This window comes from Schistocerca piceifrons, chromosome 3 (genome assembly GCF_021461385.2).
Source record: "Schistocerca piceifrons isolate TAMUIC-IGC-003096 chromosome 3, iqSchPice1.1, whole genome shotgun sequence".
NCBI classification, from domain to species: domain Eukaryota; kingdom Metazoa; phylum Arthropoda; class Insecta; order Orthoptera; family Acrididae; genus Schistocerca; species Schistocerca piceifrons.
Genome location: NC_060140.1, coordinates 430,381,285 through 430,397,822, shown reverse-complemented (window position 1 = coordinate 430,397,822; position 16,538 = coordinate 430,381,285).

Genomic DNA, 16,538 nt, shown 5'->3' with positions numbered 1-16,538 from the left:
CTGTCTTCTGATTGATCATCTGCTTTCCAATTTGTTTGATGCAGCCCGCCGCCACGAATTCCTTTCCTGTGCAACCTCTTCATCTCACAGTAGCTCTTGCATCCTACGTCCTCGATAGTTTGCTACATTTATTCCAGTCTTTTTCTTCCTATACAGCTTTTACTGTCTACAACTTCCTCAAATACCGTGGAAGTTATTCGCTCATATGTTAACACATGTTTTATCATCCTACTCTTCTTATTTTTCAGTATTCCCAAATGTTGCTATTTTCGCCGAATTTGCGAAGAAGCTCGTCATTCCTTACCTTACCGCTCCACCTAATTTTCTTCTTCTGTAGTATCACATCACAAGTGCTTCAATTCTCTTTTACCCAGATTTTGATGTACTATATAATGTTGTGTTCCAAATGTAGATTTCCAGAACTTTCTTCACCACATTCATACCTGTGTTTGAGACTAGTAGACCTGAATTAGTCAGGAATGCCTTTTTGGCTGTGTTAGTCCACATTTTGCGTCCTCTTTGCTTCCTTTGATTTTTATATATTGCCAAACTTTCGATCGCCCCAAGGTGCCCATGCGGCACCTCATAACCAGACTGAACCTTTGTGAAGATATTTAGTGACAGTACTTCTTTATAGATAACTGTATCACCTGCGAAAAATCTTACGTGACCTAACAGTGTCTGAAAGGGGGAAAATATAGAACATGGACAGAAAGGGTCACAGCACCTGGGACACACCAAAGTTACGTCTACATATATCGACGACTCTTAATCCAAGGTAACCCGCTGCGTCCTCCCTAGCAAGAAATTCTCAATCCAGTCACAAACTTCATACCTTTGATAGTAAGTGTAGATGTTGTACCGAGTCGAATTCTTTACGGGAATCGAGAAATGATGCATCTGCCTGACTACCTCGATCCATAACTTTAAGGATTCTGGCTGGCATGGAGGTAATTCGAGATGCTTCATTTCGTGTGGACTCAGGTTATGTTCTAAAATTCTACAACAAATGAGAAGTCAATGATATTAGATGGTTGTTTTGTGTCTCATTTGCTCTTTTCTTTATGTGTATGGGTGTGACCTGCGCTCTGTTCCAACCACTGGGCATGGATATACGGTGGATGTCCATTACAATAGTGGTATAGAATTGATCAGGCCCTAGATTTTTGTCAAGTTTTAATGATTTCAGCTGTTTCTCAACGCCACACAAAGTAGTCTCTACATTTCTCATCTTTCTGCTTTTGCATTCCTACCCTCAGCTTACTTCCTGTCTCCTCCATGTAGGTCTGGACACTAACCTTGGTACCACTAATGGTCTGTACTATTGTGGAGGTTTCATTCAGCATCTTCCGGTTTATAGCCCTACACTGTGTTTTACATATATTCACCTATTAATATAAATTCACCGCCTAATCTATATAGCCAACAGATTCAGGAATTTGATTGCTACAGTAAGAGTTATTTGGAGATTACTAGAGCCTTTGGGAATGCTACATTTGGCACACATTTGGAACTCAGTTTGCTTTATTCATAGACGGGGTTCTGCAAACAATATATGCATGTGAATGTGTCTGCCCAGATTCCAGGAACGGGCTCTATGCGGTAACACACCATGAGTTACTAACCAAACTAAGGCCATGTTACGCATTTTCAAAAATTCAAATGTATGCGACTGATCGGAGTAACATTTAACAAGGGATGGCAGCTATCCCAGAAACAACCAGTTTTCGGTTACATCGTTTGTTACCACGCCGGTTTAACCTGGCAGATAAAATAGCTCAGAACACACAGTCTCTGAAAAAACCAGTTGCCTCTAATAAACGTTGAAATCTAACAAAGACTGGAAGGTTTTGACTCTCCCACTTCCAAGATACATAGAATCAAAATATTAATTTAAAGAGGCACATAAAAGAGAACTTCGTCCGTCTACCGTTCGCTGCTTCTTTCGAAAAGTGATAACTGGTTGAATACTACAAAAAATCAGCAGTATTGCCCTACTGTTTGTAATTTTTTGAAACTCTGCTCAAGAATCATGTTCTACTTCGGGATCATACCACTATTTGGGCATTATGAATAGTTAGTGCTAAAAGTGAAAACAGAGCTTGCTGAACTCTGTCTTTGTTACTCAGTCTGTTTTCAAGAGCTACAAGCAGGTATACGCATATTATGAAAACATAGGCTGTATATCAGCTACTTTCTGTTTTTATTGTGTACTACAACAAACTGTTCTTAAATTTTTAATTTATTTCTGCTACTGTAATTTCCTTTCTATTTTACACTGAAGAGCCAAAGAAACTGGTGCACCTGTCTAATATCTTGAAGGGCCCCCGCGAGTACGCAGAAATGCCGCAACACGACGTGGCGTGGACTCAACTAATGTCTGGAGTAGAGCTGGAGCGAACTGACACCATGAATCCTGCAGGGCTGTCCGTAAATGCGTAAGAATACGAGGGGGACGGATATCTCATCTGAGCAGCACGTTGCAAGCCATCCCAGATATGCTCAATAATGTTCATGTCTGGGTGTCAGGTGGCCAGATAAGTGTTTAAACTCAGAAGAGTGTTCCTGCAGTCAGTCTGTAGCAATTCTAGACGTTTTGGGTGTCGCATTGTCCTGCAGGAATTGACCAAGTCCATCGGAATGCACAATGGGCATGAATGGATGCAGGTGATCAGACAGGATGCCTTCGTACATGTCACCTGTCAGAGTCGTATCCAGACGTGTCAGGGGCCCCATATAACTCTCGCTGCACACGCCCCACACCATTACAGAGTCTCCAACAGCTTGAAAAGTTCCCTGCTGACATGCAGGGTCCTTGGGTTCATGAGTTTGTCTCCATGCCCGTCATACCCGTACACGTCCATCCACTGGATTCAATTTGGAACGAGACTCGTCCGCCCAGGTAACATGTTTTCCTGTCATCAACTGTCCAATGTTAGTGTTGACAGGCCCAGAAGAGGTGTAAAGCTTTGTGTCATGTAGTCATCAAGGGTACACGAGTGCGTCTTCGGCTCCGAAAGCTCAAATCGATGATGTTTCGTTGAATGGTTCCCACACTGACACCTAGGTGATGGCCCAGCACTGAAATCTGCAGAACTTTGCGGAAGGGTTACACTTCTGTCAAATTGCACGATTCTCTTCAGTCGCCGTTGGTCCCGTTCTTGCAGGATCTTTTTCCGGCCGCAGTGATGTCGGACATTGTTATTTACCGGATTCCTGATATTCAGGGTACACCCGTGAAACGGTCGTACGGGGAAAATCCCTACTTCATCGCTACCTCGGAGATGCTGTGTCCCATCGCTCGTGCACCAAACGTAGATTTGAACATTTACTAATTGTGTTCATGCCAGACGTAGTTTGATTGACCTGCCCTAGTTGCATTTACCTGTGTAAGTACTATAAGAAAGTAGCCACAGAAGTATTCTTGTGTGAAGGGAGATATATACATATTGACTGTAGAACATTTATATGGTTTTAACTAGGGCAATGTTTAAGATGAGTCAAGCAGAGCAGAGCAACACGCAACAGCCTTCAGCTGTGAGCACGGATAATAGTGTTGTAGTAAGAAGTGTTGTAGAACCGATCGCTACAGATAGTTCAATAGAACGCCCGGTAGACACGGCTGGTTCAGTCTCACTTAAATCTTGATAAACTGCCACTGTAGCATCAGTAACCTATCTAACAACTGCGCCACACACTTGCTGTCTTACATACGCGTTACAGACCGCAGCACCGTATTCTGCCTGTATTCATATCTGTCTATTTCAATACGCACGCCTATAAAGTTTCTTCGGCGATTCAGTGTATTATTTCATAAATATGGCTGACAAATCTTTAATCCCTTAAAGCAAATGAACTATTGTACCTCACTGTTACGTCACTTCTTACAAATATTTCCTGAATTGGTTTGGTGCTATTCTGTAGTGAAACGGATGTCTAACGGCGATATCGAGAAACCACCGTGTAGGCGAGGCGGAACCAGGTCTTCCACATGGCACGTACTCCCCTATCTTAAGCCACGTCACACGGGCATTATTATGTGATGTTTTTGTTGCTCGTTTCTGTCTTTTAAAAAAACGAACAATTATAACCATAGTTTTAGCGCTGCTGATGTGGCTAATCGATATTTCTGGTTTTTTAAGTTGGTTATTAGTAAAAAAATAAAGAACACCTGTTTTAACCGAGCCCAAACAGACACCGAAATGTACCGGTTACACAGAATTCAAATACCGGTATCGGTTTTAACTCGTCGTTTTTCCCATCCCTACATTTAACTAATAGGAATTAATACACTATATAGGAGAGTTCCACAGAAACGACAGTAAAGTCGGGTGTGCCTCAAGTGTAACAGAACTTACGCAGGGGACTTCCAACGACTTGTTTAACGCATGTTACGTCGAGCTTCAAATGGTTCAAATGGTTCTGAGCACTATGGGACTTAACATCTGAGGTCACCAGTCCCCTAGAACTTAGAACTACTTAAACCTAACTAACCTAAGGACACCACATACATCCATGCCCGAGGCAGGATTTGAACCTGCGACCGTAGCGTTCGCGCGGTTCCAGACTGAAGTGCCTAGAACCGCTCGCCACAGCGGCCGGCTACGTGGAGCTGCTGCACTGACAAAAGGAGGTTCGAAATGATATTAGGAGGTATCCCTTGACTTTTGCCACATCGGTGTATTAGGTGCACACACTGAAAATATCGGCTAGTGTCGTTGCTTCTGATGAGGAGAGTAGCAGCCGTGAAAGAGAGTGTCGGTGCGGAGACGGAGCTGGCGTGTGGTCGGCTTGCCGTGACGCGGCCGCGCGCGCCCGCCCCGTGCTACCTGTGGCACACTGCTTTGCTGCCGGCCGAGCCGCGCCCCCGTAATGAGCGCCGGCGCGCCGCCACTGTCAACACCTCATTTGGCGCTCGGACCGCGTCACGCCGCGGCAATGGCGCGCCGCCATCGAGCACCCGCCTGCCGCCACCAGCTTGCCCAGGAACATGGATCGCAATATCGCGACTGTTCCCAGCGAAACATCAAAGAGTCATGTCTCATCTTTTCATAATTGCGATGTTTTTTGTCGGATAGCGTCCGCGAGCTCTTTAATTATGACTTTAAAATTTCTGTCAGCTAATGGTCACATGTTATTGTTGTTGTGGTCTTCAGCCCTGAGACTGGTTTGCTGCAGCTCTCCATGCTACTCTATCCTGTGCAAACTTCTACATCTTCCAGTACCTGCTGCAGCCTACATCCTTCTGAATCTGCTTAGTGTATTCATCTCTTGGTCTCCCTCTACGATTTTTACCCTCCACGCTGCCCTCCAATACTAAATTTGTGATCCCTTGATGCCTCAGAACATGTCCTACCATCCGATCCCTTCTTCTAGTCAAGTTGTGCCACAAGCTCGTCATCTCCCCAATTCTATTCAATAACTCCTCATTGGTTATGTGATCTACCCATCTTATCTTCAGCATTCTTCTGTAGCACCACTTTTCGAAAGCTTCTATTCTCTTCTTGTCCAAACTATTTATCGTCCACGTTTCACTTCCATACATGGCTACACTCCATACAAATACTTTCAGAAACGACTTCCTGACATTTAAATTTATACCCGAGGTTAACAAATTTTTCTTCTTCAGAAACGCTTTCCTTGCCATTGCCCGTCTACATTTTATATCCTCTCTACTTCGACCATCATCAGTTATTTTGCTACCCAAATAGCAAGACTCTCGTTTATTGACTGTACCGGTTTCGACGTTTCCAGCCTTATCAACAACCGAAAAAATATTCTTAGCCAGTATCTGAGTCAATGTGCGACGGAACTGTCTCTTAGTTCACTGTCACTGAAGCAAGCTGAAAAATGATATTCACCAACCTCAGACCGACGTCTGCTCAGTGTCCCTTCAGTCTGCAACGTAGATACTTACAAGGTGATGAAAAAGCAGCGTTGATGAAAACAGCACCTAATATCTACAATTACTGAGGCCGCGCAAATCTCGTTATGATTGTTCCTGTAAATATTCACAATAAATTTTCGGGTGGAAAAACGGAGTCCTGATCTTCATTGAAAGTTACGGAAATCTGGTAAAAGTAGGTTTTACTTTGTTTGCTTAAGCATGTGTCATCAGCCCACTTTTAATATGTAAAACTGCTATTGTAAGTTCTCAGTTTATGTCACACGTAAAGCAGCCAGAATTCTCCTAAGTTCATTCCGAAAATAATCACGCGAATATATAGTCACTTTCTACACATAACGTTGATTTCTTACGTAACTCATTCAGTGGATTTCTTCACAAAGCTTGCTCCCCGGGTATAGTCTGTAGTAGAACACAGAACATCACCACGCGGACTTTTCTAAGTCCAAGAAGTCACACGCGTATATCTCCCGAACAAAATATCCCACGACTCTCAAACCTTTACAAAATGTTCGAAGCAACAAACGCTAACATTTCAAATACATCTGAATGCGAAGGACAGAATATTTCTTCGTCTTACACATTTCACGGATGGACACACTTAAAATGAGCTTCGCGTCTGAAAAGCTAGTCCACGACTCTACCCTCCAGCTACTCATGCAACCTAAGTATCTCGCAATGCGCGGGACAATACTGAATTTCGACTGGCTGTTCTAAAAGACCAGCCAATCCGATCATACCTCCTAGATCTTACTCGCGCCAAAACTGTTCTGAACCAATCACTACATCAGATTCATTGTCGTCAGCTCGACAAGCGGTTTGTTAGTATAATGTTTATTAATTGAAACTAAACGAAAATTAATCTTGAGATAACTTTAGAAAACTGATTATGTAGTTACAGACTTTCTAGCTGCTTTATTACATAGGCAAACACTCACAGACATACGTCATCCGCCAGTTAGGGGGATTTACAATTTTCGTGACACCCGGCTGGCTAGTTACACAAGGTATATTACAACATAAATTTGAAATTGACATATGTCTCCCATAAGCACTCACATTCACTCTAATTTACTCTCACCCTAACACAAAATATAAATATTAACTTTTAAACTGTTATTTTCGTTACGAAAGAAAAATTATCGAAAGTTCAGAATTGAAAATCTTTATAAAATAAATCGGCTCACAGAGTGCTATTACTGATTTCAAATAACAAAGAAATATAAACTGTTATGGCTCTTATCTGAATTTACTTTCTTAAATTTCGGTGAAGTACTTTTTTTAATGGGTTTTTCATATCCCCGCAAGTATTGTAGGTAGCAGAATCAAATTTTCGACACACTGATCGTTTGAATAATAAAAGGTCCTGTACCACTTTTGAAATAAAACAGATAATATTTACCATAGTTATTTAGTTTCTTAGGTGGTGCGAATAAGTGGACTCTACAAATGACACACAAAAGCATTCCGACGATCGGCCAGAAGGGCAGGTGGCTGATAACCCAATCGGCAGGCCACAAGTCGGCCGCCGCTGGATGCTACTATACTGCAGACTTCCAATACAGTTTGTCATAACGTAACAAAACTTACTGCAGAAACGGCGGTCGCGCATTAACCCGTGGCGCTGCAAATGGAGACCAAGAAAGATCGAACAGGGGAAGGAAATAGTGTATTCACAAATATTCGTGTAGTGGTAGGGGGGGAGTGTCACGAACAATATGCTAAAAATCCTCATCTGACGAGTATGGGCTTTGAGTAGATGGGCGTTCAAAGGTAACTTTCTAATGAAAATGTTTCCCGGTGCAAAATTAAACTACGTTAAATGTGTTATAAAAATGTCCTATTCGTTTCTGCTCTGGACTAATTAGCTTCCAAGTTACAGGGGAAGGAAAAATCTCATTGATTAAAAATATTGTTTTAACGGTACAAAATTAATGTTTATTGTTAAATGAAGTGAATTAAGAACAAATATTAAATGTGCGTACAACACCTAAGCGCTGCAGAGCCACATTACGAAATTAACTCTGTACTAGGGATGTAACACAGGGGAGTTTGCGGAAGTGAAGTGTAGAAGTACGAGGGAAGGTAGGTCATCGTACTGTGGACATTCTTAGATCTACAAACCCGAGAGCGAAATGGAATTCCCCACTACATGTAACTCACTACGTACCAACGAGCAGCTACAGAGTGTTTCACGAAGTTACGGCGACCCTCCACACTACGCCTCATGAATCACGGTGCTCAGAAATGTCCGGGGCGAGTTTACATTCCACGAAGAGCATTATCACTACATGGAATACGGATATGAGTTCCTAATAACACTAAGCAAGAAGAACTTATGGACCAATCGCTCGTAAATCTCTGTACACTGTTTTACACTGCTAAGAGGTAGATTGGTTCTTAGTCGCCTTAAGCGGCTGCTGTAGCGTTTTTTTCGGGAAAAGAAAGGTGCCCCCACCACGGCTGGTGCTTATTTATCCTTTTGTAGACAGACTACACCTCCCAACCATTTCCTGTCCAGTCTCTCGTGTTTATATGGTGCGGTTATCTTCAGTTTATTAAATGAACAGTTTTTTATTAAAAATCATTCCTATAAACAAAGGCTGAGAAGTCTACGAGTATAGTTGTAAGTATAATGTGGTCAGTGACCTTTGTACTGTTCGTGGGAATCACACTGGATCGGTAAATGTAGAACCCTGCTGCTGCCTAGCGTTGGCAGTGTCTAAGAAAATAGAAATTTCTACGCTGATTATCCTTTAATGTTAGCATTTTAGGTCCACGAACTGGAACATTCTTGAGAGTACCGAACTAGATGAGCCTTGTTCCTTCAAAGTTTAAAGCAAGCACATTTGAGGAAAACCAGTCAATTACATTCACAAAAACATCATTTACTGTTTTCCCGGTTGGTGCTAGTTTGCTCAATTTCACAATAGTGATGGTATCATAAATGAGGCCACTTCATTTGACACATAAGTGTTTTGTGACAAGTTTGTTATTATGTCTTAAATTTACTTCAAATTTTCTCATCCATTCGAAGTCCACGAGGATAATTTCACTTAGTATCTGTGTAAGGGACATTAGCAAGTACTTTCTTTAGGAAAGAATTATTTTTTATCACACGTTCAAAATATTTAACGATCATTTGGATCTATGGAAAAATTCTCCGCTCAGTAGGTTTCTACATTCATGAATGGGCAGTTTTCAGTAAGACGCACTCAATCACTTCTTGTTATTACTGAGTGACTTGCTCGTACTTCACAACATTTCATTTAATATCAAACAAAATTCGTGTATTTATACACACTTAAAAAAAATGTTTACATCACCTTGTTTCCGAGAGTTCCGGAACATGTACAGAAAAACATCATTTCCGCTCCTTTTTTTTTCTAATGGAAACCACACATTGCAAGTTGTACCACCATACAGCGAGACCTTCAGAGGTGGTGATCGCAATTGCTGAACACAGCGGTACCTCTAATACCCAGTAGTACTTCCCCTTGCGATGATGCAAGTCTGTATTTGTCGTGACATACTATCTACCAGTTTATGATGACATTGTTGGTCCCGATTGTCCCACTCCTCAACGATGATTCGTCGTAGATCCCTCAGAGTGGGGTCACGTCGTCAAAAGCAGCTCTTTTTAGTCTATCCTAGACATGTTCGATAGGGTTAATGTCCGGAGAACATGCTGACCACTCTAGTCGAGCGATGTCGTTATCCTGAAGAAAGTTATTCACAAGATGTGCACGCTGTGGGCGCGAATTGTCGTCAATGAAGACGAATGCCTCGCCAATAAGCTGCCAATATGGTTGTACTATCGGTCGGAAGATGGCATTCACGTATCGTACAGCCATTACGACGCCTTCTATGACCGCCAGCGGCGTACGTTGGCCCCGTATAATGCCACCCCAAAACAGCAGGGAACCTCCACCTTGCTGCACTTGCTGGACACTATGCCTAAGGCGTTCAGCCTGACCGGGTAGCCTCCAAACGCGTCTCCGACGATTGTCTGGTTGAAGGCATAAACGACACTCATCGGTGAAGAGAACGTGAAGCCAATCCTGAGCGGTCCATTCGGCATGTTGAACCCATCTTTACCGCGCTGCATAGTGCCGTGGTTGCAAAGATGGACCTCACCATGGACGTCGGGAGTGAAGTTGCGCATCATGTAGCCTCTTGCGCACTGTTTGAGTCGTAACACGACGTCCTGTGGCTGCACGAAAAGCATTATTCAACTTGATGGCGTTGCTGTCGCAGTTCCTCCGAATCATAATCCGTAGGTAGCGGTCATCCACTGCAGTAGTGCGCTTGGGCAGCCTGAGCGAGGAATGTCATCGACTGTTCCTGTCTCTCTGTATCTCCCACATGTCCAAACAACATAGCTTTGGTTCACTCCGAAACACCTAGACACTTCCCTTGTTGAGAGCTCTTCCTGGCACAAATTAACAATGCCGACGCGATCGAACTGCGGTATTGACCGTCTAGGCATGGTTGAATTACAAACAACACGAGATCTGTACCTCCATCCTGGTGGAATGACTGGAACTGATCGGCTGTTGGACCCCCTCTGTCTAATATGCGTTGCTCTTGTATGGTTGTTTACATTTTTAGGCGTGTTTAGTGACATCTCTGAACAGTCAAAGGGACTGTGTCTGTAATACAATACCCACAGTCAACGTCTATCTTCAGGAGTTCTGGGAACTGGGGTGATGCAAAACTTTTTTTGATATGTGTGTGTTGAAAAAACCAGTGAACCAATTGGTCTAACAATTTATGTATTGTGATATTATTGAAACTCGTTTTTTAATTATACGTTCTATAGCTTTTATTTTATTTTTAGCTTATTGTGTCAGTTAGTAGAGGTATTCAGATTAAAGTTGCCTTGAAAAATTCATTCTCCCTGTTTCAAAATTCGTGAAGGTATGTTCCGTCCGTGCAACTAATTGAAGTTAGTTTGTTTATTGCCATACGCGTTTAGATTCTTTTTATTTGCGAAGCATCGTCAGTGGCCTGTAATACATGTTTCTTTTTATACATAGAGTAAACGCATTGTGCGGTAGTACAATATGTTATAATGTCACAAGTTGTCGTGTTTTTCTCTTTTCTTTAGATTAGAATCAACTTTTGTGGTAAACATTTCGTGATGTGAAACAATCATTCGGTGTTACTTAAGATTTCCAGCGCTGTTAGCTCGTATGTGTGGTCCTAGAGATGTGTTGATTAGTCTTCATGCTCCAGTCTGGCGATTTCCGGCGTTCTTTAACCCATATTTGATTCAACACGTCGCATACATTACTTATATTTTATATTTTGTGTTCTGTTTTCGGTGTGTAGTATTGCCAGCTGTTGCTGTGTGTGTATGATAAAGCGAAACGAATATGGCAATAAACTAACTGCCTTCAGTTAGCTGCATAGAGGGAACACACTTCCACGAATAATAAAATTAACTTTAAACACTTGAAATGTGATTGTAAGTTCAGCCGATTGTAATTACTTGGACCAAATAAATAACACAAACAAATAAAGCCATAGTTTGTTAGTACACCCACAATTAAATTAAAAAATTAACATTAGAAAATTAACTTTTTTCCTTAGGCAACTGAGTGACTGTGTCGTGGTCAAGACCCAGTAGAAGGACAGTTCAAATTAAGGTCATACTATGTTGTCCCTATTTGTGCATTGTTTCCATAAATCAACCCAAATCAATCCATTCAGTTTACTATTCCTACCTTTCGTAATTTACCAAAATAACCTCTGAAGGTGGATGCCCAGTACAAGGGTTGTCCATTTGCAGACATAATTTTCGTTTTATCTCATGAACTAGGGATATGCTCAGCTTTCCTTACTGAGTTGTAACAATGCTTGTCTAATCATTTATCATGTTCATCTTTCACATTCAGGACTGAAACCGACTCCTTACAGGCATACTTACCTAAGGTCTTTTATTTTTCTTTCAATCGAATCTGTCGATCGGCTTAGGGGAACTCGGGGCAGAACGGTATAGCGGGGCACAATGTGAAATTGCTCTTTTCTAGACTGGACTGTGTTACAACCTGTTGTATGGGCATGTAACTATTTCTCCGAATGGAAGGGAAGCGAGGGCAGCCATTCTGATGTAGTTTGAAGTGCGAGATCTACGTGAATTGTTGTCCGTAACGTTACCGCTTGCGTTGTTCTAACGTTTTGTAAATTTCAACGCCAGGTAAGCTGTTAATTGTTAATTGTATACCATAAAATGACATATTCCCCTAAAGTGCATGGCATTTGTTATACTTTAGTTATTTAATGCGTTTAAATACGTCAGTTATTACACTCCATAAAAGTTGTTAACCTCAAAAGTGCTCTTGGGGCGGAACGGGACGTGGCAGAATGGGATTGTGTCCCAGCGTGGATGTTCATGGATGCCAGACTCTCCAACCAGCTATGTTCGCCGAACAACTCAGCTATGCAGATATCGCCCGAGGCTGTCATTCCTATCCCACTAATCTGTCAAAATACTCGGCGGACTACAAGACGAAGAGGAAAAACCGCCGTATTACCAGATCCTTATAAGAAGGAACTGCAGAACGCTGTCGCACGTAAAGTAGGCCTACAGAAAGGAGGAGGGTGCACAAATATAAACAATGTCAAGACATAGACGTCAGGTGCAATGCAACTTAAGGCAAAAATATCAAACTGTACACCCAAAAAAACCAAAACAGAGGACATCAAAGACCTTAAGAAAAATAAAACGAAGAATATGATGGAGAAGAGAGAATCAGAGAGAGAGGATGCTGAGTGTCTCTACTGTGGAGACTTCTACTCCGTTTCTAATGAGGGCTGGGTCGCATGACAAAGTGCGCACACAATTCATGTGCTGGCATAGACAGTGAAGATGAAGAGCAAATACTGATTTGTGACTATTGTCGAAAGGGCTAGTAGTTAGTGGTTTGGTGGTTATTAAGCATTGTACAGTTTTCAGAATGACATTAAAATATTTTCTTACTTTGAAGAATGACTTTTTAATTGTTTAAATTAGACATTCCTTAGCCTGAATTTCCTGTTATACAACATTTTGTCATAGTTTAATACGATATTCGTAATTCAAATTCAACGTTTATGCAATAATTTACAAAAAATACCCTTATCCAATTCTGCCCCGTGGGTGGGGCGGGATGGGAAATATGCAAGACTTTCTTTGAAAAATTGTAAAAAATGCAAAATGTATTGTTTTAAGTGATTTTAAAATAAGGTACATTAGGTAACACTACAACGTGTTTTTTTATCACTTTAAGAAGTGTTTACTTGTGTTCCCTTATTTTATAGAAATTGTTAAACATTAAGTATCCCGTTACGCCCCGAGTTCCCCTACATATGTAGATGTAAGTCACGTAAATGATACTAGAAAAAGTTTTTCCAAATTTTGGAAACTTTTTACGAGTGCATTGGCAAGTTAGATATTGTGAAACGTTTCCCAATCTCTCTTCGTTGTCCTAGAAGGGATGCTTTTAATAGTGCTCTTTAAAATCGTGAATTACAATGTAATTCTGGCAATATGCGATTTCCACGTCATGGATCGTAACAGCAATTGTGGAGCATATATTGCGCGAAGTGTATCCGATTCGCACGAACAGCCAAAAAACGTTGACGGTGGAACAAATTTAACACGGAGCAACGTGCTCAGCGTTCGTTACAGGTCATCGCGATAAATAGCTCGCTCGTTTCCATGTTCGCCGATAATTGGCATTGTCGAACAATTAAATCACGTGACGGTACCGCAATCGATAAACCGGGTTTCAATAACAGTATTAAACTAATGGATGGCGGCAGCAGCAGGGGCTGCGAACGAGGACCTCATAACAATGCAGTATTGGAGCGTGCGTTGTGGAATTACACACCACCATTCGCAGCACTTCGAAAGTAAACATACAAGCGACGGCGACTGTCTCACAAGTGCACGAAAGTGGGTGGGAAGAGATGTGTCTGGAAACTTCAAATGTATACAAAATGCATGCTCTCTCCACACATTCCACTTGGAAAAGCGTATTTTCATTTGCAGCGACATATATTCATCGATATAAGTAACTGCAAATGCCTCGTGTGCACAACATATCAGTACCAACCTTGGGTGCATCGTGTGATAGTATCTTCAATGTGTCAGTTAATTTCGTGTTCAGTGAACTAAATTCGCAATAAATCGCTGTTATCACGGACATATCCACCGTACTACAAATAAAAAATAAAATTTCTTGCGTGAATATAGCTATGTAGTGGAATTTTAGGAGTACGTTGTATTAATGTTCACATTATACTTAATCCACGTTGAGACTGATTAACTGATACACATAGAAAAATCTGGTTTTCAGTGCCGTTGTAAGGAATGGAATTTTGAGAAGAAGGTTACCAAGAATAGTAATTCAAAGTCTATAGGTTTTCTTTCTGTATAGGTTGATGAATTTGGCTGGAAAAAGTTAATTGCATTACTAAATTCGGAAGGAATCAGATTTGATTAAACTCATGTATAGCATTTAAGGTCCACTGAACTTCTCAGGGAGAGAGAGAGAGCTGTATTACGGAAATAAAAGTACATCTGTATGCAAGTGTTGTTTATGAAATATCTATTATGTAACGGAACCTTATATTATGCAGCGTTTGTGTAGTTAATAAAATCAAATGGAAAGCAAGGTGATCTTTCCAGGTTTCGGCAACAATATACTAAATGGATTCGTTTTCCCACATGCATCCACGTAAGATAAAAAGAAATAAAATTCAGATCAGAATAGTTTCTACAGATAGGATTCTACGAAATCTTAGTACAGTGTGCTAGTAGTCGATCTTATGTGTGTGCACTAAAAGGGTAATATTGTGAAACCTTTTCATGTAATAACTCCAAAAGAACGTGTTGAGCATTGTACAATAAGATTTCTGTATAATGAATGTGATTCAAACGATAAGATGCAAATCGTGTATAGTAAGCTGCATATTATAGGTGTAGTGATGTGCGGAGTTTACAAAGGGTACAGTATACGATAGGACACTATTCATGTTGTCCGTTTCTCGTATGCTTAAGAGACAGTCACACTGAAAGCCATGAAGGTGATACAAGTAACATGCTTATAGATTTAATTCCGTTTTGAGCATTATGCAGAGTGAACACGTATTCCATTTTCAAAATTTCGAATGATGTTCACGAATATTTTCGAAGTATTTTGGTATAAGGGATTCATGGAGTGAGGTTGCTCGTTACAGAGTGATAGTGTTCTCTTTGATTTCTTCCCCCATTTAACTTTCTATCAGTACTGCAATGAAAATGTCCATATTTTGACGGTATGCGCTGTGTGACATATTTGGACAAACTTGTTCCATTGATTCGCGGTCGCTTATATTCAGAACTGCCCGTTTATGCCTCAGGTTAGTTTCTCCTGGAGTGTTAGCTGTACAGTGACACTGACACGGATACTGTTACTGATGGGCTTACTGTGGGGCATAGAAGAGCGACGTAACTGCAGGGCGTGCGGAAAAGTCTATAGGTTTTCTTTCTGTATAGGTTGATGAATTTGGCTGGAAAAAGTTAATTGCATTACTAAATTCGGAAGGAATCAGATTTGATTAAACTCATGTATAGCATTTAAGATCCACTGAACTTCTCAGGGAGAGAGAGAGAGCTGTATTACGGAAATAAAAGTACATCTGTATGCAAGTGTTGTTTATGAAGTATCTATTATGTAACGGAACCTTATATTATGCAGTGTTTGTGTAGTTAATAAAATCAAATGGAAAGCAAGGTGATCTTTCCAGGTTTCGGCAACAATATACTAAATGGATTCGTTTTCCCACATGCATCCACGTAAGATAAAAAGAAATAAAATTCAGATCAGAATAGTTTCTACAGATAGGATTCTACGAAATCTTAGTACAGTGTGCTAGTAGTCGATCTTATGTGTGTGCACTAAAAGGGTAATATTGTGAAACCTTTTCTTGTAATAACTCCAAAAGAACGTGTTGAGCATTGTACAATAAGATTTCTGTATAATGAATGTGATTCAAACGACGTAACTGCAGGGCGTGCGGAAAAGTCTATAGGTTTTCTTTCTGTATAGGTTGATGAATTTGGCTGGAAAAAGTTAATTGCATTACTAAATTCGGAAGGAATCAGATTTGATTAAACTCATGTATAGCATTTAAGGTCCACTGAACTTCTCAGGGAGAGAGAGAGAGCTGTATTACGGAAATAAAAGTACATCATTTATTTCATTTATTCTGTCCTCAAAATCGCTTGAGGTTTTGCATGTCGTGCATATTGCTCGGTCGACTTTCCCGCCTCGCTGATGCAAGTTGCAACCCTCTGCCGATAGAGGACTCCGAACTGTAGCTTGTAAAATGGCTTGTGTAACGTAACTATGTCGGTACGTGAAAAACAGCTTGGTGTTATCGAGTTTCTAACGCAGAAAGAGTTCGCCCACACACGAAGAACTCTCTTTTTTCAGCATGGAAGTGTCGGACCACACACGAGCGCTGCGACATCTAGAACAATTCGACGCCTTGGATTGACTGTCATCGACCATGCTCCATACAGTCGAAACTAAACCCCATCCGATTTTAATTTGTTTTCAAAACTTAAACAACGCCTTCGAGGATATCATTTTCATATTGA